Source organism: Glandiceps talaboti, chromosome 11 (assembly GCF_964340395.1).
Source record: "Glandiceps talaboti chromosome 11, keGlaTala1.1, whole genome shotgun sequence".
In the NCBI taxonomy this organism is placed as follows: domain Eukaryota; kingdom Metazoa; phylum Hemichordata; class Enteropneusta; family Spengelidae; genus Glandiceps; species Glandiceps talaboti.
Genome location: NC_135559.1, coordinates 8,552,605 through 8,578,758, shown reverse-complemented (window position 1 = coordinate 8,578,758; position 26,154 = coordinate 8,552,605). Strand labels below are relative to the sequence as shown.

At 35.4% G+C, this 26,154-nt stretch overlaps 1 protein-coding gene across 3 annotated transcripts in view; it reads right to left on the bottom strand.

Annotated features, from left to right (window-relative positions):
* Positions 1-26,154, bottom strand: part of LOC144441955 (transcription factor Sox-3-like) — a 121,960-nt gene that overhangs the window by 63,850 nt on the left and 31,956 nt on the right. For all 3 annotated transcript variants that reach the window (XR_013481595.1, XR_013481594.1, XR_013481597.1), the window contains exon 2: positions 581-816. The gene's annotated coding sequence lies outside the window, so the exon portion shown is untranslated. The remainder of the gene's footprint in view (positions 1-580; positions 817-26,154) is intronic.

The following is a 26,154-nucleotide window of genomic DNA, read 5'->3' as shown; positions in this document are numbered from 1 at the left end:
TTTAGCCGCGGGCAGTAACCGCTCAGATACGGCTTTCGATCACTTTAAGAATCGGTGACTAAGACCTCCGAACCGTGGGTAAAACGTAGCCTACTGAACTTCACTCGTCATTTGTACTGTCACCACTTTTTCTATTCTTTGTTTTGACGTATTTTGCATCTCAATGAACCATATTCAACGAAAACACACTCCATGTGCCGACAATTTACATTTATCAACACTTGTAGATCGTTTGATATTACAAATACGTTTTACTTTGACTGAAATCCAACCTATTTTGCAACCAGCGAAACACCCTTTTTTATTGCGCGGCGTTGGTGAGAAGCGAAATCATAAGAGACAACAACTGAGCCTCGATGTACAAATTTGACAACGCCTTTAGTAACCCATGATACACTTGGTAGCCTTGGATGGTTGAAGACTCGGGGAGCTGTCACAGCCCCAAACGAGTGACTGGGAGCTAGAGGTCAGTTCTGATCTTTCCCACGTGATAGCGCTTGACTGACAGACTATCAAAACTGACAGGGAAGGAGAAACGAAAACTCAGAAATTCAGATTGCGGAATAACTAACTGACTTACCCATTGAAATAGAAAGCACGTCTTGTCTGTCTGTCTGTCCTCCCCACCGTTAACGACTTTCACTCCCTGTTGTTGTTAAACTTCAAACCGAAGAGTCGTGCTCGTAAACAGTAAAAAATGTTATCCATACTCAACATAGGTGTACTGTCATGTTGAGCCTGATCGTGTAGTAAGGCAACCGTCGTATATCCAAGTAAGTAACGAGCTACAGCGACAACCAAGCAGGCAAACGGGAGCTACATTGCGAAAGAAAACCAAAATAATGTTACAACTGTGACCGCCCTACACTTTTTATTCTTTCAACCCGTAAAGTACCTCTCTAAGGCTGTTGGCAAGACAAAAGGCGCTCTTTCAATATTAAAAACAATATAATTCTGTGAACAAGATAATGGGACGAGATGCGTTTTATTTTGCTTATTCATTCCCATATAGATTTTCTCGTTGATGTACAATACGAACTGATGACATAAGCGTTGGGCGTCCACAAGTAGTCAATTTTCCTATAGAAGGTGTACACAAATCTGTAGAAATAGGTTGTATAGCCCAGCCTATCGCTAGCAACTCTCAAGTGTTACCGGCACCGCTAGGAAATTGTGTAGTGTGAAAGCTAGGCGACAAGACGAAGACAGTTTTTTTTTTATAAAAAAGGGGAAAGGCAGATGAAAGGGTTGTTAAGAGTCTTTGACAAGTTGTTGGAAAGCTCTTTCTAGCCACACAAAAGTGTTAGTTGCAGTATGAATATACATGCAAATTACACAACATAGGGTGATAATATTCACGGCTAAAACGGTTATATTGCCATGGAAATCTTGAAAAATCCTCGCATATCAATCATCGGCTACGAAAAGCATAATTATGATATTTTCATTGACTCAGATCATACTTTCAGATAGAGACAGAGCGACTGAGAACATGCGTGCAAATATCTGCGTAAGTAAAAGAGTCTCCTCTCTAGAGGGAAGATCACATTGATTCGACGCTACGCTCAATAAACTGGGTCTATGGGCTACACTAGTCTGCTAAATAGACAGACCATTAAATAATTTGTGTAATGTAGCTGCTACTGTACGTTGACAAATCAAGTTAGAGATGAAAAAAGAAATACTAAAAAGTCGCGATCGGAATTCTCCGTAGAGTAAAAATTGTTTTAAAAGTCGTCTGCTTAATGCGACATATTCACATCTGTCATACAGAATCATTACATTCGCACGTCCAAACGTATGCTCTCTCTTTTCATTCGCCTGGCTCTTTTGTTGCCTGGCATACATACTTTCCTTATTTCCCCGTCCAATTTATTAGAAATGTCAATTTCGCCTGACACTCTGACGTGAAACCACGGAAGATGTGACTGGGAGGCGCGGTGATGTCTTCCCCCAGTATCTAAAGAAAACACTCTATCATAAAATACAGCTGAAAATCTACAATGCCGAGCTATTATTGAAACAACAGAGTCCGTTCCTTCCGTCTAGACGATGTAGATTATTTCCACATCCCTAGAAAAAAACGAGTTAACTATCACCATTCATTACAAATTTCCATTTTAACAAAAAAAATATAAATTTACGAGTATCCTCAATTTTATCTCAATGGAGCCGATAGTATTTTAATAGTAATATAAACATTCTGTTTGTTTCGACCCACTTCCGGGCTATTATCAACAATTCGACTGACATTTTACACGATGACGATATAATATTTGCAGTCGTTCGAACTTATGGCCTCGCTTCCCGCCATTTGCCGAATGAATTACTCCCACAGACTATCAATATGAAATTTTGGCGGTAATCATATGACTGCACAAATATCGTCTGCTGAAAACCTCATTTGCTTAACAACTTTGGTACAGCCTTTTTTCTTTCGTTTTCTTTTATTTGTAACTATAAACGTAAATATGTCTACGTGACGTTGCTTTATTAAAGCTTTTAGTACGAATCCTGTGCTGAAAATGAAGTCATGTGTTTATGATTGCTTTAATTTTCACTCGCAAAATTCGACCTCTTTCGTTTTTGAAAATTGAGCTAACCAATATACCCACCCGGACCCTTTTGCTCTGTGACTTTCATTATAATTGAAAAAAAAGGAACGTTGAATTGATTGTGAACGATATTTGCATTTTTCAAGTTGCACTTCTACGTTAATATTGAAACTGTTCGACATATTGTTTGCACACTACACTTGTTAAACGATAATTAATACAGAATACCAGAACTCGATTTCTAAATCAAATGACACGCCTACTAATTTACAGTACAATATGCAAATTACTTATACAATGGACGAATCAGAGGGAAAAATGGACGATTTAAACAAAAGTGATTTTTAGGTTAACGGGGCTGTATGATGTTAATAGGGAAAGATGTCGTCTGCATAAAAGGTCATGATTACTATTGACACGATTGACACTTGAACAGTGTAAGATCAGTAAATGTAGCAGCTTGGTTGCGGACCATATGTCCTAATTGTCTATACCCACTCATCCCTTCCATTATTAATTACAACTGTCAACCACGTTACCAGTATCAAGAGGGGGAGAGGTCGCGTTTTCAGGCAGTGGTCAACCTTTTTCTCTCCCCCCCCCCCCTTTTTTTTTGGGGGGGGGGGGTCCTGACAATATTTGGGTGCGTGTGAACATACTATCATTTATTGTAAATATTTGTACTATTTTGTTAGCTATATATTGTATATATTTTTTTAATTGCTTTATGTTATATTCTCATTTTTCTGGTTCAAAGTTCAATTCAATTCAACATTCATGGATTTAAGTTGGGGAGGAGGGGTGTTTAAGAAGGAATTTAAAAAAAGCTCAAGACAAGATAATAATTGGGGAGTTGGAATGTTGATTCTCTGTTGCGATTTGGCAGAGTGCCAAGATATTAGAACGGTTTTAGTACACGTTTAATGAAATCTGCCATTGCTGCTGATCCTGTGATGACTTATCATAATTAATGCCGACAGGCTACCCGTACAATCTAGCACCACCGACAAACCTGTACCTGATGACTTCCCTGGCGTTTGAGGTTGCCATGGTAACCCTCCTTCCCGTTTGTTTGTTTCAAGGTGCAGAGGAAAAGAGTCGTTTCACCTTTGCAGAACTTTGCCGGATGTCTATTCCGACACCACTTTACGGCAGAACTGAACCTTTGTGTAGAGCTCATTCTTAGCAGTTGGTTTTGCCCTTTTTTCTAAATAAGTTGTGACAGTTTCCTTGATAAACTTTTGAACTGTAGTTTATGCCGATTTATTTGATGATGCGAAATGTGATTTTGTAACCCTGAGTAATTTTGTGTAGTCAGATGCAAAATTGGAGCTAGCCAAAGGTTAAAAAATCTAAACATTTGATTGGTTGGTGCATTGTGGTTCAAAATTGTCCTTCGCCAGTTTTCATTTGTCTTCGAAGTAAAGTGCTGTCGCTCTCCGACAAGCAGCAGAACGAGAACACATTGTCGGTTTCAAGAAAGTTTTTATGATTGCGTAGTACCAGACGACTACCAGCTATTCTCGTACACTGTTGCATTGCCGGTGACATTATAACTTGAACATCCAAAAATTTTCTTCGAAATATTTCTGTCATTTTTTCGCACCAATATACAAACAAAATAAAGGTTGTATATAGTTGGATGCGTTGCCATGGCTGTGTTAGAGTTATGCATGATGAGTACAAAAAAATCTGCTCATAGTAGAAATGGCGCCAAAATGTGCGCAGACGATAACAATCTATTAATATGAAATATCGTTGGTAATGTGTTATTGATCTGGTAAGGATGACCTCATAGTTAGACAGTATTACACCAAAATGATAGGGAAACTCATTTTTTGCTGATTTTAATTTGGTAGTTTTGGCACTTCCGTGCAAATTGTTTTGGCAAAGGTAATCTCGTGGAGCCACATGCTTCATTAATTTGCTATTGAGAGCGGACTGAAAAGAAGCGAGAAGGGGGAAGCGATAGAAAGTGAGGTGGTAATCTCCCTACGGTAGTTGGCCTCTGTTTCACTAATTATCCATTGTGTTTCGATGGACCATAACATTTGTATGCGAGCTTGTATTGAAAGGCGCGGGGATTAGTCAGGACGAACTACAGTTTTGTCCTTACATCGGAGATGAGAACTCAACTTCGTCAGAGAATAGTAGAGATGGGAGCATCTCCCGTTACACTGCAACGTCTCGGGTTTCTCCACAGAGAATAACAACAAATGTTTACTCCCTCTGTATGTATTCATCAGATACAATTATAAAATAGATTGGACAGAACTAAGGTGGCTCCCATAGACAAATTAGACATCGAAGCAATATGCTATAATTTGCCAATAGATTCTTTAAATTGGACGATAAAGGATACAAATCCTAGCATTGTAGTCCTATCATCAAACTCATTATTATATCGCCATTGAAAACTTTACGTTCATTTTCACAGAAGTAAACGCGATGTTAATGCAGTATACGAAAGACCAGTTATAATGCATTGCAGCATCCCTAAAGACAAGTCGCCCGTCTTTTTTTTCTCCATGACAACTGCTGTGTTTTATAGAGAAATAGGGTCATCAAACTCGACCAGCATGCAGTCATTTACGGAGCCTAATGACGGGCTACGCTGGATACAATGGCGACTCCTCCCAACCCACTAACTGTTATAATAGCGACTACATTTTAGCTTGCTTTCCCTATTCAGTAAGGTTTATATATATATATATTTGTATCAGCCTCAACCTGAGTCTACTCGGGTTCTGACACCAAAACCATAAAAATATATCAAATTCAAACACTGTAAAAATGAACTGACCCGATATAAAAGAAATTGTATAAAAAGGTGCGAAGTTTTGACGTTGAGAATAACGGAACCAATTTCTTTGTATACAATAACACGAGTTCTAAAATTTCCTTTCATTGTTAGTAAAGACGCAGACGATCGTGGGTTCCCGCGCTTTCAACAAAACAGACAGCTTATTTCTCCTTGATATCTAAATTTCAAGTCTCTAAATTTACAAGCTCATAAGCTTTTTATTAATTATTTTTTCATACCTCTTCAAGTTTATGACAGGGTGAAGAGGAGTAAAAATTGAAACATAATTTATTTTGAAATTTGATGAGTTCCAATTTTCAATTTCGGGTAAAATAGACAGACAGACAGACAGACAGACAGACAGACAGACAGACAGACATACATACATACATAACGTAACGTCGTATTTAACAGCTATTTATACGGACTGATTTATAAGTTCCATATGCATTTCTTTCTACATACATACATACATATATACATACATACATACATACATACATACATACATACATACATACATACATACATACATACATACATACATACGTACGTACGTACGTTCAAACAAACAAACAAACAAACAAACAAACAAAGAGAGACAAAGTAAGTGGCTGATCAAGATAAATTAGTTATCTGTTCGTACTGATGTATTATTCCAATTACAACCATTATTTCATTGCTGCCAATTAACAGAAAATTTAAACTAAATTTTGAGTATCAACCGCGTTGAACCAGAACCTATTAAAACGGCGGGAAACAATGTCAACATTTGCCTCAACAGATCAGAAGAACAACTACAAGATTTAATAATGATACGTTACGACTTACTCCAATTACTAGTTTTGACATTCCTCAAAAATATTTCCTCTTTTCTTTTTTAACGTTCGCATGCACTATTTAAGCCCACCTTTTGTTCCCTCCCGCTTTCGGTTACAACATGATTTTGGTCATCATTTCCTACTGACAATAAAGATCGGATTTTGAGCCGTAGATAATCCGTCACAGGAAAACACTTTATACTCATGTATTTTTTAATAGGGACGACTTATTTCCCGCTAAAAGATAGAAATGGTGGCCGTGACCAAATATTTGAAAATGTGATCTTGTGGCATATAGCCCGAGGGCCGGCTTTTAGTGTTAGACGTTGCTGGTATTACATCCCTTAGATTGTGTCGAAAATTGAGGGAAAACTGGCATTTAATCTGACAATCTAGTCGGCTGTTGTAATGGCAGTTATTACGCGACTGACACGACGGGTCAGGAGTAACAAACTCCCGCCAAATAAAGGTACAAACAGTAGTTGTTAATCGGCTAGGACCTGCTGGCACAAATTATAGTTCGCCAAAAAAAATGCTAAAACAAATGTCCTCGTCGATGTCGTTACGTTATTAATGAAATGCTACCACTTCGACAACTGAAAATAAGGCACATATTGCCACGGGTTTAAGGCGCGTAGCCGAGCCATCAATCTGCCTGCCATATTATAATCCCAACATATGCTGCTTTCAAATATTAAGTACTAAAATATGTTTTAGTGTCACACGATGATCCGTTGGGTGGACAGATGGGACGTGCGAATTTATTATTCACACCAAAGCGTGGTCCCCATGGCTCCTACCCGCCGTTAATAGTTGAATTTTTTATACCCGAATAGTACATCTTTGACACAAAGCCGTCTTCTGGGGGAGTAGTGTGAGACGGCATCGCCGGAAGGGAGACCAATTCGTATGGAGAGAAGCAACTTTTGCGAGTCAGGATGCAGTTGCTATGGCAACCCCATCGTGAAAGTTGTTTTTGAGGCGCACCCTGATGAGCAAACCTTGAGTTTCGACACTATCGCCGTGTTTCTGATGATGCTTGGACTCGATAGGAACATTTGAGTTCAACTTCCCAAACCACACGAATTTTAGCATTTATCTGTACACAGTTGACAAAAACCGGAAATGAGTCGAAGCTATGCGATCTGATCTTGATGCTAACGAATTAGCTGTGACTAAGATCCAGAGATTCATCAGGAAATCTCGTTGTCATGACTTCACCAGCTCTGCATCCCGTTCATCTAACGAGTTAAGTGTATCTAATAGCAACGAGCTCGGCCCCTTCAGTCTTCGTCCAAAACATTTAAATTACACCAGAGCTGGTGATGTGTTTTACTTCTCTCTAAGCTATAGACCGTGACGTCGACACGGAATCGTAGAAAGCATTTAAAGCTGAGGGCGAAATATGCATTTAGTTTGGGAAACGACAACAAATAGAGTAGCGGGGGACGACTTTTAAAGATCAATGCGCAGAAGAAAATATATGATTCGGTGTCGTTCTTTGCCCAAGGCTGGCATGCATTTCATATCTATAATTCTAGATCCTACACAAACCTTCACAAATCAGCGTGACCAAAACGCTCCCCCCCCAAAAAAAACAAACTGTCAATACACACGCTTTGCTAGGTTGACCCTGATGCGCATGCGTCATCTGCACCGCGACAGAATAGGCAGAAAGGATGCGTTTAAAAAAGAAGAGATTCGACTAACCAACCGAAACAATTGCAATTGTCTTTTAATGAGATGTAAGTCAAGTGAACGTGGAAACTGAAAATAAGTCGCTACAATTTTCTTTCCTCGTGTTTCGTCGACATCAAATTAGAGGTATTTAAGTGTAGAGTTTCAGCGAAAGTAACACCGGGTTTTGCCCAAAGCATAGAAAATGTAACATTCATCCCCAAGTGAAAGTGTAGTAAAATAAAATTGAAATTAGAGCATTGTTGACTGCTTGCAGCAAACCTATCTCAAAAGTGTGATCTCTAAGACAGTTTAGACTATAGGACTTTCTGGAATTACACCCTTTTGACGACATTACTTGTTGCACTTTTGTTTAATTATATGTTAGACGGATTTATTATATCTGATTTGTTTATAACCAAAACGGTCGAAAAAGCAAACTTAGAAAACACTTTAAAACAACTTTTAAATGTCGTCTGGTAAGTTTCTAGCAGAAATTATTTTCCCGCCAAAAATACTTTTTTTTTGAAATGATGTCAAAATATGAATTTAAAGGTTTATATTTTAGACGACCTATTGGATCAATGTATGGTGTAACTTGTTTTAATGGTGTCGTCAAAATTGATTTAGAGATTTAAAATTAAACTTTGTTGTGTCTGTTTTCACAGTGCATAGTATACCCACGTGACTTCCCCCCACCATTGATATGAAAGGATTTCATCAGAAACATATTTTAATAAAATAGTCCACGTTTCTACAAAAACTAAGAAAAACAAACTAAGGCAAAAAAAATATTTGTTTCTGATAACATGACTTCTAAATCAGAAAATGGAGAAGCTAGGTCGTGATTTTATTACATTTTATTTTTCAATTACTTCGACCAAAAGACAAGATACTCGGTGGTCAAAATACTTCCGTAACAATTAATGAGGTGTAGAAGAAGTAAATGAAGACAATTATGTGATTCAGAAGTAGACAAACACAATATACAGACTGTGCTGTTATAGGCTGAAATGACATCATTTCTCTCTGGAATGTGATTTAAAAAAGAAAGTAACCAAAGATATTTGCCAAAAAAAAATCACCATGGAAATAAAAATAAATTGTCATAATTTTTACCTTTTTGGATGTAATTTTTTTTTTAAATCTCGACGGCTTAAACTAAGGTCATCGGAAACACTATTTAAAAAGAATTATTACTACATAAAAAGAGATATAATTAGAACTTATCATGCATCTCCTAGTTTTCTTTTGATGTTGTATGCATTTATTTTTAGCGGTTGTATGTGTGTGGCATAACGCATAAAAATTAAAAAATTAAATAATACAGAAATGTAATTTTCGTAATATTTATATCGACTTTGTTGAAAATGAAAACATGCTAAACAATGAAGACACAATATAATAAAGAGAACAGAAGAAAACAAAGCAATACAGAAACAAAGCAGCTCAGTGGGTTTTTTTTTTTATTTTCTTACGCTTTTTAAAAAAAAAATACTTTGCTGATAAATGTAACATTTTAAAATCTCGGATAACAATGATTATTTTGCCTTATTGTAAAGTGTAAGTTTACATCGAGATTATGATGTAAATTTTGTCACATTTGTCTAAGAAAATTAAAAAAAAATAGATCAGGTGGTACAAAAGCTATGACACAGAAAAGGGTGCCTTTTACAGATGTTATAGTACGTACGATAACAAAAATTTTACACACACATATTAATCTTTTGCAATTTATTACAAACAAGGACTTGATATATGTTGTTTCACAGTGATTGTTCAAGTAGAAAGCCATGATAAAGTTGTTTTATAAGGTTTGTTTGGTTCTGGTTACCTGACCCCCACCTAGTTTTACACTGCCGACCGTAAACTTTGTTTTACATATTCAAGAAACAAAAGATAATCGCGAAAATTGTGAAGTCTCGCAAGAAATAGTGGATGCGGAAACAGATATCAATTTAAAAAGACAATATAAAACTGTTCTTCCAATCTGTAATGGTTGTACATCTGATGAGAAGAAGCCAATAACAAATAGACCATATGAAAAACAACAGAAAACATAACTACCTGAACTAGACACTCACATATGAAAAAAAATTAAAAACTAAAATAAAAAATCTACCTACCCCGCCTATTTTAAAACTGAATGTAATTGGAACCACACATTTTTTTACGCCTAAATTAAAAATCCGAAATAAATACTCAACCGTCATCAATATTTAAACACTGTAAGACATACGAAGGGAGTAAGAAGTTTGCAATGTTTTTTTAACAGAAGGGTATTTTGTTCATTTTCCAGTGGACCAGCTTATCGTTGTTGTTATTGTTGTTGTTGTTGTTGTTGCTGTTGTTGTTGTTGTTTTGTTTTGTTTTGAACTCACATTGTTTTAACCAATCACATTCTTGTAAAATATTGTCACCAAGAAATTTTATTTGTTTTTCTTAATACACACGAAACACAATATTTGGAAAGACTCCGAGTTTGACTCCGAGTGCTATCCAAGTTTAACACCCCCCACCTCCCATTACTTTCTTGCACAACTTGTAACTAAGAATTTTATTGGGTATTCTTAGTATGAAACAAAACAAGGCACGACAACGTCAGACAAAAATTGAACTACATGCATGTTTGGAAACACTCTGACTACTATCCCTGTTCAACCCACCCCTACCCCATCCCCACCCCTTTCTACTCCACAATCATGTCAATAAGATATAACGTGCCATTTAAAAAAATATAAGTTGTGACAAATTGAAATTCAAGTTAAGCTAAAATTCAGAGAATAGGTTTCACTTTATTAACACAGTGTACTATTGACAGTAATAGAGAAAAAGTAGGCAGTAATTCTGATATCGTATTTTATGTGAAAAGAATTCGCATCTCATATTTTGTCATTATCTAGCGCTTTTACTATCATTTCAATTTTGAACTTTTGGCCGTCGTTGTATGTTGATACGCCGTTTCCATGGCAACTTTATCTTTGTTTCATGCACGGTAAAGAATGTTGCTGCGTGTATTGTGTTACGATTCAGCTGGGAGATGTAGTAAGCATAGACGAGGTAAAAGGGAGTGTTGTGTCGCTAGGGGACATCGGAGCTCGTGTATTTATTTCGACTACAGTGTGTTTCACGTCTAGTTTGTATCTACCAATAAGTTCAACCCACGGGTCATAGCAGCCAAGGGGACCGAACCAACGGAAGTTGATCGACCATGAAGGAAGGAAGAAAGATCGCTGATGAGCAAAATGCTATACCTGCAGCTAAAGTGATATATCATATAGTATATTACTGTTGGAAATTAAACCACCATTCGATTCTCTTCATCAACAGATGATCGACATATATGCTAAGAACATGAACTTTAGTTGTAAATAAAGTTTATATTTCTCGAAAAATGTAAGCTTAAGTAAGACATTTTAAGTACTTCTCTCGGTGTTGAATCTTCGCGTTCTAATTACTCATATTTGTATCTTTAATATTCTACGGTTCACAGAGAGTATTTATGTTTCCCCGCAGTAAATATACAATGGATTGTTACTCAGCAGAGAGAAGCTACTTGTGTTAAGAAAAATAAGCCGACGTATAGACTTCATAATTTCGGAAGAACATTTAAAACGGTTCAAAAATTATCAACTCAATTATAGATACACACGACTGCATCTTGGAGCGTAGAAACGAAAACAAACACAGGAGAGACATATGCTTCGTGCGCGACTGTCAATCTATCACCGCATTAAGCTATTCCGACACATCCGCCGTACGCCCTGTCTGCCGAGAGTCTATGCTGTCTGTGACTCCGGGTTGAAGTTCGGGTAATTCGTGTCTCGCGGAGTTGTTAACAAAACCAGTTGTGTGATTTAACCTTCAGGGAAAATGACAGACAGTTATGATCTCATGTACGTTGATGAACTGACAAAAGGAGTGCATCATTATTGGGGGGTGCCTCCGCTGATGAGAAGAACATTGCGTGACTGTCAGGCATTAAGAGAAAATTGCAATCGCCAAAAATACAACTGGGTTTGGCGTGATAGTTTCTTCGCTGAGGACACTAATTAACGATGTTACAAATAGCTGCATCGACTCCTCTTATGTACCATACTTTCTCTCCACAGCCGATAATATCGGAGATAAATTTTATTTTTATTTCTAAATTAGCGCGACTTTGGAGCTGTCCGTGTTAAGCAGCCATAGGGGGCGCTCCAACCACCTGTTAATAGACTCGACACACACGTTCCCTCTCAAAAAAATGCAATATTTTATATAACAAAGGTATCCATGAAGTCTGATCGGTAACATAAACTATATGAGTGGTAGAAATCGTGACTTTCCGAGTGCCTGTGAGCATAATTTGGGCGGGAGTAACGAGTACTAGTGTTGTTTAAGATCGCACTCAGCTGTGCCGATCCTTTCACATCTGTGACCAGACGTTATACACTCACGACAGTACACAGATATTTCATATAAATACATTGCAAATGGCTTTTCAGCATTAATTTTAAGCTTTGCATTAATTCTGACCTCCATATTCATCGATTGCTGACATTTTTATGGCAGATTTAATTGTATTTATCAGAAACTTATCCCAGAAATTATATTTTCGCTGCGGACATTTTGTATCGCTTCATTTTGCCTGAGTCGTGGTTAATAATCCACAAAATCGCGCGATACTTATATTAATTTGTAGATATCCACCGCTGGTACCATCTGCGTAAACTGTCGGAGTTACTTGAGGGGATAGCTGTGACCTTTGAGTCCATCGTCGGCAGATACAGAGAGTGTGTACTGTTCTATCTTCCGTTACCGACTTGCCCTTTACTACTAGAACTGTCACCGTTCTGCTCTAAATCGACTGAAATATCGTTCCCGCCAACCATCATTTTAGCGGGAAAATAGATAGATAGTTAATTAGCTCTCAAAACTCGCCAAGTCTTTCCGGCGATATCTTTGAATATCTTCATCGCTCGCTTTTCCGCCGACCGTGCATACATCGTTAGCAAAAAATAATACTAATAATTTCTATGCGTGGTCAGCAGTTGAAACCAATAGATATATCACACAAATGGAAGCTTTTTATTGCTGTAATTGTCCCTACTGTTGCCGTGAAAGTCTTCTGTAGTTTCTTTTCAAATCGTCATTCAGTGTCGAAATGTTAAGCGGAATTTCAGATTTATATTTATTCAACAGCGCTTGGTTTATTGTGTGGAATTAAAAAGAAAGACAAACTTCGATCATTTACCCGTTGTGACTTCCTAACCGAATGAAACCATCTCGTCGTATGGTACCCATTTAGGCTACAAAAAGGAAACAGACCTTGTTATTTGAAATTTCGGCTTCCTTTTCCAAAATCTATTATATTTTATAATTGGTTTCTCATCTTCAACGCTTTCAGTTCATGCTTTTAGCGTGAATTCGCCGCACGGTACAGAATCACTCGCACATCTGCCCATTGAAAATGAACACCTAACATTGAATACAGCGCGGCGTCAAAATAGGGCGCCCTCCACGACTGATGTGAATTAACATTTGAGCGGTGATGTTATCTCTCCAAACTGGGTCACCACAAACACGAAAATTGCCCTTTCTATCATCAGTTTTGACGTATTCCCTGACACGAATCATTTCCCTTCGGGCCATGTTTTCCCATGTTGCAGTAAACATTTCCAATTTCACAAAATGGTGTGTTATACGTTTCAACACAATGGATCCACTTTGAATTACACATTTTTTTGTAACATGTAAGGGTAGTCTCTCCCACTTTGATCAGAATAAATACATAAACAAGTGAAGATCTCTCTTGAAAGTGTAAAACTTTTGGTTGAAGAAAATGGCGGGAAAATAATTCTGACGACATTTTCAATGACAGACATATACGATATAGTGTATATATGTTGCGTTACCGTATGTCTGTAACTTCGAAGTTACCAATCGCTTCAGAGAGAGAGAGAGAGAGAGAGAGAGAGAGAGAGAGAGAGAGAGAGAGAGAGAGAGAGAGAGAGAGAGAGAGAGAGAGAGAGAGAGAGAGAGAGAGAGAGAGAGAGAGAGAGAGAGAGAGAGAGAGAGAGAGAGAGAGAGAGAGAGGCAATTTAGTCAAATTTCATGTATTTTTCATTAAGTTATAAATGTCGGACATGTTGATGATGAGTTGTATTAATAACTGTTCTCTTAATGTGTATTCCTCATTACCATTGACACTGTATTTTTCCCTTTAAGTTAATGAAGTACATAGGCTCCCTGCTAGGCAGAGAGAAGCGAGCAATTACGAACAATTCCATCATTGTAGTTAAATTAGGTTTTAAAAAATTGCACCGGCCATGTTACAACACGATGTGTGCGTCCCTACTCGTGTAAGTGCTTGCTAACTCCGAGGCAGGTGCCTGTCTAAAAAAAAACCCCAATGTCTCTGCGCTGAAATCGTCTGTCACCTTTCTCCCAATGACTAAAAACGTTGCCGGAGGGCAAAGCAATATTCGGAATACACCGACTAAAACATCGCTAATGATTATGCCGCGTAAACTGACATGAAAACTGTACCAACCCTTTCTCTCAGCCACTCTTCTTGACAGCGTTAAACGGCTTATCAATGCCATCGTTAATAACAGATATCAGTCGAGAAGACGAGCGACATGCCAGTTCCCTTTGCTTGGGTTTTTAATTAGAAGCGCCGTGTTGGCTTGATAGTACGCAGCGGGACTCCCATTAATTCATAAGTCTGCCTTGACTACTACTGACAGTTATTAATGTATAAATATGGGACACGAATTTGTTTCGACATTCACTCTGAAACACCTACCGCACTACATTAAAGTCAGTTTACGCTCATTTTACGCAAGCTTCAAGATTATTTAGTTGCGATTTTGCGTTTATCACACTTGACGTGCTAAAAAGTGCGACCCCCGGAGAAGATGTGATTGCGAGGATCAGATCAATTTTCGGAGGCCATGCTGTTTTACATTTCCATTTATGGCACAATTATCGTCTTTATTTTGTCTTTATAGCATTATGTTTCACTTTAAATGCCAAATAAATTAGAAAAATAAATGTGTAATCGTCAAACGTAAACTGTATTTATTCATTTTTGTACGAGGTGGAATATTATTTACAATATATAGACACATTTTATCTATTGAAAGTTAAATCAAAGTAGATAGCACTCACCTCGGTCTAACAATTTGTATGCTGTTTACGTTATCTTTTCATCATTTAAAACTTTCTATTTTCTATTTATTTAGTGTGAAAATTTTCACAAGCCATAAAACACGTCGGATTTATATTTAGATGTTGGCGCCTTTTTCTAACGAAAATGTCACTACGTTTATACAACATGTTACCCATAATTCATAACTACTAATCAAGTAATTCTACACTATACATACACTTGTATTGTGTTGTGTTACAAAAATGTCTCTAATAAAAAACATGATTTTTTTATCATTAAAATACAAAAAAAACCATGATTTTTATGACTCGGAGAGAGAACACTTGGCATTGAAAGGGGGTCAAGAATCTCAGTTTTCAAGGTCAACAGATACTTGGCCGTGATAATAATTGCAAGGGCCTCAAAACCTGCAAAATGTACATTAAACTCTATCAAGATATTTATTGCTATTGTTGGCGGGAAAGAGGGGTGGGGTTATAATTTACGATTCAGAAGACAAAATACATCATCAAATGATTTTACAACAAGCGTCTAAAATCCTGATTGGTATATACACATGCACATACCCACATGTGCAGGAGCAGGGGGATTTAATGTACAAACCGAACGCTACCAAATCTCCGAATTTACCAAATCCCCGCGTGAATGTAGCCCACATTGCTTTGCCAGGGCCATGCTGTTGCCGTCAAGTATTCATCATATTTAGTTAATATTTTAATGTCACAAACCAATATCAAATATTTGAAGGTCGACAACGTTACCAGCGTACCAGCTGCCACTTGTCCATTACACGGAAGCGGGCTTTGTAGCAGCTGGTAGCAGCCAAGTCTGTTTAATGGTTAAGTCATTCACAACACAATAATATATATGTATGCATTTATTTATATATATATATATATATATATATATATATATATATATATATATATATATATATATATACATAAATATATATATATATATATATATACATAAATATATATATATATATATGTGTATGTATGTATGTATGTATGTATGTATGTATGTATGTATGTACGTACGTATGTATGTGTGTATGTAACTATGTATGTATGTATGTATGTATGTATGTATGTATGTATGTATGTATGTATGTATGTATGTATGTATGTATGTATGTATGTATGTATATGTAAGGCGTGTCTATCTGTATCTGTGTGGGTGAGTGTGTTTGTTGTTGTGTGTCTCTTTTTATGTTTGCGTGCTCGTTTATTTGTATATATCATTGTTGGTTGTCACTTTCATGAAGTGTTGAATGCTTTGCGATTTTTGTTTTTGTCAATACAACAATGTATTTTATATCATGATTTCACATTTGTAATCTATTCAATTAGTTGAAAATAAAGAAATGAATTATTGTTAATGTTTTATTTATTTATTTTTTAATTGTATACTATCTATAGCGTGAAAAAGACTTCAAGAAAAAAATCACAATTACTGTGTGTTATCGGAAAATCTATGCAAATCAGACAAAATAAAAAATAACAAAAATCGCCAACATTTTTCTTTCAAACTTATAAGTACAAGTAACGCATATTTTCTCTGTAAATCTTGCCATTAATCACAGATACAGTACACTCAGTGGATTTTTGAAATCCCTAAATATATTTTGGTTTTGAAATATTAGCATTTCTTTCAAATAACGGATTATATTTTATCTCATAAATCAGACAATGAAAGGTTAAAGGTCAAAATTGTGAACTTTATGAGATATAGAATTTTACAGTTAAGCCAGTTCAGGAGAAACAATTCATCGTCTGGGGCCACCAAATCTCACTACTAATTTGCTACATTTTATCGTCTGCCTCAATAATATATTACTAACATTGCTACATTTCATCGTCTGCTTCAATGATATATTACTAATATTGCTACATTGTATCGTCTGGCGCAACAAGTATCTAACTAAGAATGCTACATTTTATCTGACAAAACAAAAATTGAACTACAATTGATACATTGCAACCATTGACATGCAAAACATTGTTACAATGTATCTTATTCTGTGATAGTCTGCTAAGATAATGGTGGCTCACACAGAAATAAATGTACTAATATTAAAGGTAAGAAGTGTGTCACATGTGTCAGACGGCGATGAAAAGAAACAGTGGCTGTAGGATTTTTGTAGCGCCAGACGAGTTTATTTCAAGTCCTGGTGAGACAAATGTCATCAGTCAACATAAAAAAGTTGAAAAATAGCCGACGTTTTGGGATTAACCCCTCAGAGAGTCGAATTCCTTACCTCACACTTCTGAAATTGTATTGGTTCTAGCAGCGTCTATCTATTTATCTATCTATCTATCTATCTATCTATCTATCTATCTATCTATCTATCTATCTATCTATCTATCTATCTATCTATCTATCTATCTATCTATCTATTTATCTATTATATGTTATCATGGTCGTTATGAGAGGATGTGTGTATACACACACGTATATATAATATATATATATATATATATATATATCAATTGGCTTCCATTGTATTTTTTATAACTTCTATACAAGTACTCGCCATTGTTTGCTCTGCACTCTTAACACTTAACATTAATCCTAATAACAATTACAGTAACACTTATGCTAGGTACACAGTAACAGTACAGAACGTTTACTTTATAATGCATGCAGTGTACATGTGAAACATGATGTTGCGTAACAACAGCTGAACATATGTTACCAAGCTAAATATTAAGACATTTGGATTAATTAAACCTGGGAATAGTAGTGTTGAAATATTAAATTTAGGTTTTACAACCTGATGCTTTGGTCATCAACGTGTTTATATTAATTAATATTGTCTTAATTTGTCTTTTAAAATGCGGATCTTTTGCATTGCGGTATCAGTTTATTCGTTTGTGTATAGGGTAGGTGTAAAGTGACTGGTGACGTTGTTATCATGGTCGTGATGGCTTGCGATCATTACACGTTGTCTATATAATTATATAGTATGCTTGTACTTTAGTTGTCGCCAAAGTGACGATAGCTGGTAGCTATAGTTGGTAGCTTATGGTTCACAACTTGCCAAGAGGATGATTGCTTTGAGTATTCGTGTTACGGGTACTTAGTGATAGTAGTCAGGGTATATCGAATTTGATAGCCGTGGTTCTGTAGTGCTATCTCCGCTGGTCGCTGCGGTGGTGGTATGAAGGGTTTAGCCGATAGGATGTGATTGTGCTGGGTAAACAAAATTTGATGTTGTGGTTGATGATAATGCTATTTATACCCTTTGATAGTGAGTGGTGACAATGCAATGATAACGGACTTAAATAATTGCTCTTGTGATTCTCAAATAAGTCATTTTGTTTGATTTTTAGTTGCTTTTGGTGTTGTTGTTGTTGTTGTTGGTGGTGGTGTTGGTGTTGTTGTTGTTGGTGGTGGTGGTGGTGGTGGTGGTGGTGGTGTTCTTGTGGTAATGATAATGTTGGTAATGGTGTGGAGGTGATATTGGGGTTGTTGTTGTGGAGGTGATGGTGTGGTACTTTTTTGTGGTGGTGGTGGTGGTGGTGGTGGTGGTGGTGGTGGTGGGTGCGGCGACGACGGCAGTGGTGGTGGTGGTTGGGATTATGCGATAATTGTCAATACGTCTGAGATAGAGTAATGGAGGAGACAACATTTCCCCTTGTTGTTGCTAATTAAAAATGCGAAGTGTTATCGTCGTCGTCGTCGTCGTCGTCGTCATTGTTGTTGTTGTTGTTCTTGTTGTTGTTGTTGTTTTTGTTGTTACTATGACTAGTATTGATGTTGTTGATAAAAATTCTACTTGCTTAATCCCGTCGACGTTTTTTTTTTCAATTTGGAATTCTGTAACAAAAGAAGCATGCTGTGTCTCCTCGATTCCCTCCTCTCAATAAATAACCAATTTATCAAACCTAAGCGAGTCATTGTAGTCGAGATCATTCCCCTTTTAATTGTCTTTGATCTGTAAAATTCCTAAATTTATATGATCAATTTGTTATAAACGACACGCTGTACAAGTGTATGAATTAAATTATATGAGTCTCGGGTCATAGCATGTTTTGAAGGTTGAGTACTCCCAACCACTAGACAAGGAATTCATCTCATGTATTCATGTATATACGGCGCAGCGAATGTTTATATCCACTTTTTCTATGGTTAGGTATGGGTTACCTTTTGGTTTACTTTGCTATGTTTACTCTCATAATCAAGTTCAACTTGAAAAGCCACAACACAATTTACAAGGTAATTGTATGTAAAACATTGGTGTATTCAGGCGACTGAAGAGTAAACCTGAACAATGTTGACTCACTTCCGAGTGCATACTCCGGTTGCTTTACAGGGGAAACGGTCACGTGATCTATACTACAGGTAACATTACACGTGTGGTGGTATCAATACGTAGACTCAGTAAAACAGCATTATAAATTATGTATGATGTTTTATACAAGGGTATTTTGAGATGACTGCAAGAGTTATGCATTTAAATACGTCTGAAATGTTCACAGAGAGAGAGAGAGAGAGAGAAAAGAAAGAAAGAGAGAGAGAGTGAGAGAGAGAGAACGAGAGGGGAGACAGACAGACAGACAGACAGACAGACAGACAGACAGACAGACAGATAGATAGATAGATAGATAGATAGATAGATAGATAGATAGATAGATAGATAGATAGATAGATAGATAGATAGATAGATAGATAGATAGATAGATAGATAGATAGGCAAACAGAGGAAAGGGTGAGACGGAGAGAGAATCATTGAGAGAATCATGTGTGGAGCTAGCATTGTTATGAATATCTTGATTCAAAGACAAATGTTAAACTTAAATCTGTTAAAAGGGAACCTGTGATATAACTTGACATTTACATTTTGATGCTAATATTCTGCAACTCTACGCATTGAGAAAGTTTTATGCACCGAAAAAATAACTTTATGATAACTAAAACTATTCAAATTGAAATCCCTAAAACGTAATGTTAAGAAACCTTGATCCCAACAATTATAGAGTGGAGAACTACACACACAATAATTAGCACAAAATCAAGATGCAAACATTTTTGTTGTCTTATTTGAGTTTCACCTGAACAATAAAGTAACTGTACTTATTGAAACATATTTAGCGATAGCTATTATTTATTTATTTATTTATTTATTTATTTATTTATTTATTTATTTATTTATTTATTTATTTATTTATTGAGATGCCTACAGGTTGCCACGATTACATACACTCCGACAATAGAGCAAAAAATAGTTAAAATATATACAAAATTTACTATACAGAAGAAGACGTCGACAAAAAAGAACATATGTCAATAAATAACAAAATTTACAAATCAGTTAATTCGTTTCAAACACTCGTTTTAAAGTTACTCAGACTGGAAAGTATATCAACATCTTGTAATTATAAGGAATTAATAAAGTCAAAAAATCTAAGTAAAAAACATTTTGTTGCCTCTGAACACAAACGTGTTAGTTTAAAAGGTGTAATGGGCACAAAGATTCTGCGACGGTACATGAAATGAAACGTTGGCAACAACATTTATTAAGTTAAATGTGACATTTAGGCATTTCTGTAAAAAAAAAAAGAGAGACTGTATCCAGAAATTTCCTTCAGGCCTGAAGACTTTGAATATTAAAATACCGCCAGAAAGAACTGTAATCGATACCACCTCTTCCCATTTGACCAGAGGAGGATTTGCAGAAATAAAGGTAATTTAGACATTTAGTGTTGAATGCTCTATTGTATTGATTATCAACAATGTGGTGATTAGACTTGTAGACAAGTCAAATAGTGAGATCTGTATGTAACACAGCAGGTTGACAAACTAAACGAATGATTCGATGACGTAATGTCTTTTGGTGTACTCAAAAAATGCTGTCTTCGACAACGTCAGGATCGTAGATAAACTGCACATGCGCAATTATTACAACATTATATGATGTTTATATATCAATTTGGAGGCTAAATATGATACTAGATAATGTTTTAAACCTGCACTAGTAGATGTAACTGGAGTATTTTTCGATCAGGCAATCAACAATACATTCACTAAAATTTATTAAAATACCAATAATCAAAGGGGTCGATTATATCCATAATCAGTACAGAAAAAAATGTTGAAATAATGAACGCATTGAACGCTGATTTTTTAAAAAAAAATCAATTTGATTGGATTGGATTTTATTATAATATTTTGAAAAGCCACAGACTACTGTTCAGGGTGTATGATATTATCATGATTACGTCATTACATTTATCAAAACAATTTGTTTTTTTATTTTTAAACAAACATCTAGTTGTAGCTAGTGCTGCTTTAATATATAGGTATTTGTTAAGTTAACAAGAATATTATAGTATCTAGATTGAATTTGACCCATCTTCCCTTACAATTGAAATGATGTTGGTTTGGTGTTTCACTCATGCATGTAACATGACATTTTTTTACACACACCCTCCAACAACTTCTATTGCAAAAGAAAACAATTTCATTGGTACCATATGACAGCGGGGATGTAGAAGTAGTCAAGTATTGATTATCAGTTACAAAATAAACAGTTGCAGCCATTAAAATCAAGTCCATGTAATGTTTTCATTAGCAGCCTGTTTTTTACTGAACTGTGAAAGAATAACAATGCTTATCACTGTTCAATGTGATTGGGCAAATGATCTTGCTGTGTTTGTTGTGTCTTATTGTTAGTCTAGAGTTGAAATATGTGTCTATCTTTGTAACAAAAAAAGTAATCTCCCTTGAGTGAAACACCAAGCCTACATCATTTCTACTGTAAGTTCATTTTTAAACGGTTTTCCCAAAAATAGAATCATTTGTAAGAAAAAAAATACCAGATTAAAGTATTACTTTAACACCATAAGTTACGAGCTGACGACATAATAATCTGGAAAATGGCGGCATGACTTGTGTAGTTGGACTACATCCATATTGCTATATTATTTATAAACAGCAAACAATATGCACACGACAAAACAGTTAAATATTTTTAAAAATCTAAATACGTTACAAAAATAATATCATAAACGTATGTAGATACATGCGAATACTATTTGTATGGGATATATATATATTGACATATATATGTATTATATATATATATATATATATATATATATATATATATATATATATATATATATTTGTGTGTGTGTGTGTGTGTGTGTGTGTGTATTATATGTGTGTAAGTGTGTGTGTATGTGGTGTAAATGTAAATGGAACATGTATATGATTGTGTATTTTTCTGTGGGTACATATATACGTATATATATATATATATATATATATATATATATATATATATATATATATATATATATATAAATGTGTGTGTAAATATATATTTGTATATTATGCTTATCGTTAATACTAACTATCTAGTCAGTATTGGTTGATAACACCTAGTACGTGTGGTGTCATCGCACTTAACAAAATACTACAGAGTGATGATAAACCGGCCTAGTTGCACAACACACAACAGCATTTCAATTTCCCCCATCATCATCAAAGTTTCATTGACACGTCTATCTCAATATCAAACCGTGAGAAAAGTGTCACCATGCCCCGGTTGACCACGTCAGATGATACGGCTCACATTTTGCGATAAAAGTGTGACCACCGAGACAAAAAAATAATCCATTACATGATAAAAGTAACATGAACATGTACGCCTCGTTCAAAGCGTGTGCTGATTTGTCTGTCAATCATCACTCACAGGAATTCTCTTGGGTTTTTTACACGTGCAGGGATGGAGATAAGGGCCGGTAGGCGGTAAAATCAACCGGCCAATACACACAATGTCTTGCCGCCTATTTTTTCATGAATTAATGTTTAAAAATTCTTTGTTTTACTATATATCCATTACTGGGCATATTCATTGATCTCTCTGGTAAGCATTACCTAGCTACTTTTCCAATTTTTTCCCGCTACTTTAAAAACAATAGCTACATCCCTGTAACATGTATAAATAAGTTTTTTAAACTGACACCAACTCTTTATAAAAACAATATATTGGACTTCATATTCGGCAGACAACTATAATTACTTTGGAACGGTAAATTGGAAACGAATGCGACGTTTCGATCTGTCTACTACTGACCCTGATCATGCAATGATTTTTTATTATTCAGCGTTAATGTTAAATTTCTCTTCGAACTTAGTGGAATAATACATTCTCCATTACTTCATATTCCATCAAAATCAAACTCCAGAAAAAAAACCTATTTCAGTTAACCATCGTTTTATCAATATTCAGATCTTCAAATATTTCTGTTCATGTCTTCAATTATTCCAACTAACTGGAAATATGTTTTTTTTTTCAACTTAATATTTTACATTTTTAATCATTCCCTATTACAAAAAAAAACTCACTCAACCTTATTATAAATAATTATTTTCAAAAGTTGGTTTTCGGATTTCCAATTATTTTCTAATACCAGAAAGAACTCTATTCGAAAACATTTTTCAACCTTGACTTTCGGATTTTTGATTATTTTCTAATACAGGAAAAAACTCTTCATTTGTTAAGACCTATCAACTGTAATCTTCAGAATTTTTCAATATTTTCATAAATTTCTTGTTTCACCTAACAAAGAAAAATAATATTAATTTCTTTTCCAATTCTGATATTTCGAAGCAGTTTTTATCTTCTCACGTGCAATCGTAAATATCTGTGTCAAAATGTGAACTCTGAGTTTAAAATGTTCGCATACGACTGCATCTCTTTCAGGACTTGTACCTTGTTTGTTTTCACAAAAGCCACGACAATGAAAGTGCATAGCTATACACCAATGAATTAATAATGTGCATAATTACCATTATAGTAAAGAAAACGCGATTCTGTACATCATAAAATTAGAAGCAGTTGAGAGTAAGGTAGTTACACATTTTTGAAATCATAAATCAATATTCGGACTAGCATAATACAAAAGGATACACTTTTATTATTAATAATGAAAAGAAAAAATGTAATATCTACTTTTGCAAATTGCGCATTTATAGAGTAATTATAACCCGAGAAAACAAACATATGGTATGATAGGCACTCTTAATAGTCATTTGTTTAAATTTCTTGAAAATTATAGTGCCATCGGAACAAATGATGAACGATAGATGGAAAAATGATTAATTGACTTTATTTCACAACTTTTTTTTTCTACAAGTAGAAATTGTTTTCACTCTACACATTTGTCTGTCGTTTTCGCCGAAATGCTTGGTTGGAAACATATTTCAATCAATTAATTGATTGATCGATTGATTGATAACTAATCAACACTTAATAATTCATGGGATTTCTTGTTCTGTAAATACACATTAAACATCGTTCTACTTATTGCCTTGAAAGAACTTCATCCATGTGGCAGCGAGTTCTGGTATACTACAATGGAAACCACGCTATCAGCAAACACAGAGACACACACACACACAACTACTGTTGTAACATGTGATATTAACTACCAATGGAAGTCCTTTCCAAAATTTGCCATGGTGGCACTCTACTTCCTGTTTGTGTGTACCTTGAGGGTATACATGGTATAGGTTGCTTGGTTAATCATAGAGCACTGCTGCTTTCTTCATTGTCTGAACAATATGAAAAACATCCCTGATGTACACTTCTACAGAATACCAAGGACAAAGCTCTTAAGAAATGGTAGTATGGGGTGATGATACCCCCATTTTGAGCGAGGGCGCTGTATTCTCAATTTCCTGTTTGCAGTCTGCAAAGGCCTATTACACAGTAGGGTGGCGTCTCTGATAAAAAGTCTTTCCTCGAGTGGTGGCACATTCAGTCTCATTCAGTGTTTACTCTACCTTGATTACAAGGTGCCTACATACACATAACCAAGGCACCGCTATCACCCCACTCGTATAATCTACCACATGTAACAACAATACTTCTATCTATCTTAGGTTGCTGGTAGCTCTCTTTCTGCAGTAGTATGCCAATACAAGTAATAACCTGCACGACTTCCACTCAATGAGCAAAAATATTACAGTAAACGAAATCGCTTATACAAATTTACACACTCGTGTGTCCAAATTTCAAAATAAGAAATAATCGCCGACTGTCACATTAAATACTAAACAATCTTTTTAAAGTTAAGATCGGTTATATATATCGGTTATATTCATATTATTAAATCAATCTTTGTCACACATGATAAGTATGGGAATACATTTATGAACATTCCGTTACTATGGCAACGAGTCCATTATATTTTTTCATGTATAGTAAGAGCTACCATATAGATTTTTATACTTTAAAGTTTATAAAAAAAAGTTATGAATAATTTTTAATTTTGTAATTTTTTAAAAATTGTTTATAATAGAGTCATCCATACGCACTTTTTTGTGAATTTTGTAGCATCAACATAACATTTGTTTCTAAAATGTAGGTAATGTTACAAGTTAACGATACCACTGTCATTAAAAAATTCAGATTGCAGTGAAGAATAAAACCAACAGTTGTGTGTGATTTACAGCAACAACTGTTTTTCTCTCAAGAACCAATTATATTTAGTTAGGTATGACGTCATAATAAGTGACACAACTTTACCAGATTATGAATCCTTCAAATATGCACTACTTCATTAGACATGTAATCCAGATTAACTACGTATCGGATAGGCATGACGTCATAGAACTGGTAAAACTTTATACCAGATTATGCATGTGTCAAATTTGTATGACGTCATAAAATCTAATACAACTTTTGCTAGATTGTGTGTATCAAATCTGCATAACGTCATAAGAATAGATATAACTTTATCAGATTATGTATGCATCAAACTTGTCTGACGTCATAAGAACTGATATAACTTTACCAGATTATGCATGTATCAAACTTATCTGACGTCATAAGAACTGATACAACTGTACCAGCTCACTTATGCATCAAAACTGTATGACGTCATTAGAAATGGTCCAACATTTCCAGGTGCATCATATCAGCATGGAGTACTAACTAGAAGGTACACAACGTCATCAGAATGTGTATTATCCAAAATCGTATTACGTCATTAGACACACTTCAGTTCAGGTAGAATTCATCCGTACCGAACTACCCTAAACATCGCCCCAAACAACACAAATAACAAAATATGTGTATTCTAAGAAAGGAGGAGACTAAGTCTTTTAAATATTTGTAAAATT